The 2,432-nt window shown below is 32.2% G+C and overlaps 1 long non-coding RNA gene across 1 annotated transcript; it reads left to right on the plus strand.

Moving 5' to 3' along the window:
- The first annotated feature begins 257 nt into the window (after positions 1-257).
- Positions 258-1,576, plus strand: LOC107768008 (uncharacterized). Its single transcript, XR_001644061.2, has 2 exons — positions 258-809; positions 951-1,576. It is a non-coding gene; the product is annotated as an uncharacterized LOC107768008 (long non-coding RNA).
- The last annotated feature ends 856 nt before the right edge of the window (positions 1,577-2,432 follow it).

Here is a 2,432-nt window from a genome sequence, read left to right on the forward strand (position 1 = left end):
CAGGTCGTCATAATTATTATATTGCGTAATTACAAGGGTGTGTAATTACTACCCTAGTAATTACACCAATTCCAATTATCGGATGACTTTCCAAACAGACCCTAATAAAGGACCTTTAAAATTTGGATAACATTCATTGAAGATTGGTTTTGCTATGGTAGTTTTACTGACACCTCCCATGCCCCAGATTCCAACAAATTGGGCATCATGTGACATAGTTCATGACAACTTATTCATTAGTTCTCTGACACGAGAAATAATTCCTACTGGATGCCTTGCCACGTTCATGTATCTGCGGTTTAATTTACACAAGACCTCCAGAATAATCATCTAGATGAACTTTGCCTCACCAAATATTGTCTTAGAGTTGAGCGAGAATCAGATTTATTAATAACAACTTACTATTGCTAGGCAAGGAATACAAGCAACAACCGACCAAATATTCGTCTTAGAGTTAGAAGGGAATCAGATTTTACTAGTAACAACTTACTATATATTTTAGAGGCTACAAAATGTAGAACTTTAATATTTGCAGTAAAATTGGGAGTAAATCAGATTTTCTCTGGAGCAAACTAGATTTTATTTTAGAAAAGTTTGTAATAACTTTTGACCCTAGAGCCCCATGTCCCTCCTATATATAGTGATATGCTTTATCAGTCACCATCATTCTCAATACAACTTAGCCTATCTGGGGAGATGATGAGGGCTACCATCACTGAAGAGGACGACGATGACGACGATGGAATCCAATTCCAGCAGGAATCCTCTTCATGGATTCTTCAACATTGAATCAATGAGTTACCAAGTTTGTAAGTTCCTCTCTTCGTTTATGCTTTGATTCTAATCTTTGATGTGTCGATCTGCCTTTTTTGTTTATAAAAGTCCCATAAAAAGTAAAAGACATTGAGTCTAATAAATTATATCTAATGATTGGTTAATTTAATTTACAGTGTGCATGGTTTGTGGTTTTGCTGCAATAATAAAGGACGGAAGGTTTGATTCACTTGGAAAGGGGACGTTAACTCCTTTGTCTTCCTTTCCTCCGACGGTAGCCTTGAGCTTTCTTGTCTCTTGTTGCGAGTCTCAACCCATTGCGTGTCGATCATATTATCATGTAAAGTACGATCAGAATTATTCGGAGACTATGGATCAACATAAGAAGTTAATCTAGAGGATACATGGCATTTACTTGGGTTTTTCCCCTCCCGGTGAAGAACAAGTTCACAGCCGAATCCTGAACCTTCTTTGGGAGGAAGCATGAAAATTTCAAAGTAATCATGTTTTCGAGTAGCAGCCTTCATTTCTTGAATTGATCGCAAGGATAGAAGGATTGGAAAAAACTCGTGAGAAGAGCAACAACAGACCAACTTTATTATGGGAGATATGGGAAGAATAAAACAATAGATAGCATGTTAATTAAATATTCGTATTTGAAACATTTAGACTTAGATAATCAGAATGTATTGATTTGTATAGGATAAGAGAACTTTTTTCAGGCTATTAGCTTTCGTATGTAAAGTGTAAACTGGTATTGTAATACGAATCTCCATTTATTGTCTTGATTGTTTTAAGTGAATTTCCACATTTGCAATTTTATTTTCATTTGTTATTTTATCATCTAAAGAGCCATCTACTGTAGACGTTTGTTTTTACACCTCTTTTTTATCTAATAAACATATAATCCTCCTTCATGCTTACACAACGTGAGAAACATAAAATATTAAAATCAAACTTAAATAAAGTATTAATATATAAACTATGAAAGGCAATTTTAAAAGAGTAGAGAAATTATCTGCTCTTATTTATGTTGCATCATTGTTTAATGTTAGGACGATTATTTAGTTAAGCAGGGGCGGCCCAACATCATCCGAGGCCTAAAGCAAAGCCTTTATATATATATATATATATATATATATATATATATATATATATATATATATATATATATATATATATATATATATTATTTAATGAACATCGTTTTTTAAAAAATTAGACAAGTGAGGATGTGGAATTAAAAAATATGAAAACTTAGTTTTATAAAGTACAGAATTAAATGAATTTAACGTTGATTGCATCACAGCTGAAATGGGAGAACCCAGAAAACATACCTCCTCCGTCCCAACTTAAGTGACTCCTTTTTTTAGTAAGTCCCTTTCTATATTTGGTAACAATTTAACTTTAGATTTTTCTTTTTACCATTAATGAGATGATATCTAGCCCACAAATTTCTATGATTTATTTAAGATTACAAGTTTCAAAAGCTTTCCTTTATTTCATAAACTCCATGTCCAGTCAAACACTTTCATATAAATTGGGACGGAGAGAGTATAATTTATGTAAAGAAAATAAATAATAAGTTAGATTATTAGATATAGTTATGTGACCAACTAATGAATAGAGAAATATAATTAAGTAAAAAAGTAAAATAA

Source organism: Nicotiana tabacum, chromosome 12, assembly GCF_000715075.1.
Source record: "Nicotiana tabacum cultivar K326 chromosome 12, ASM71507v2, whole genome shotgun sequence".
NCBI lineage: Eukaryota > Viridiplantae > Streptophyta > Magnoliopsida > Solanales > Solanaceae > Nicotiana > Nicotiana tabacum.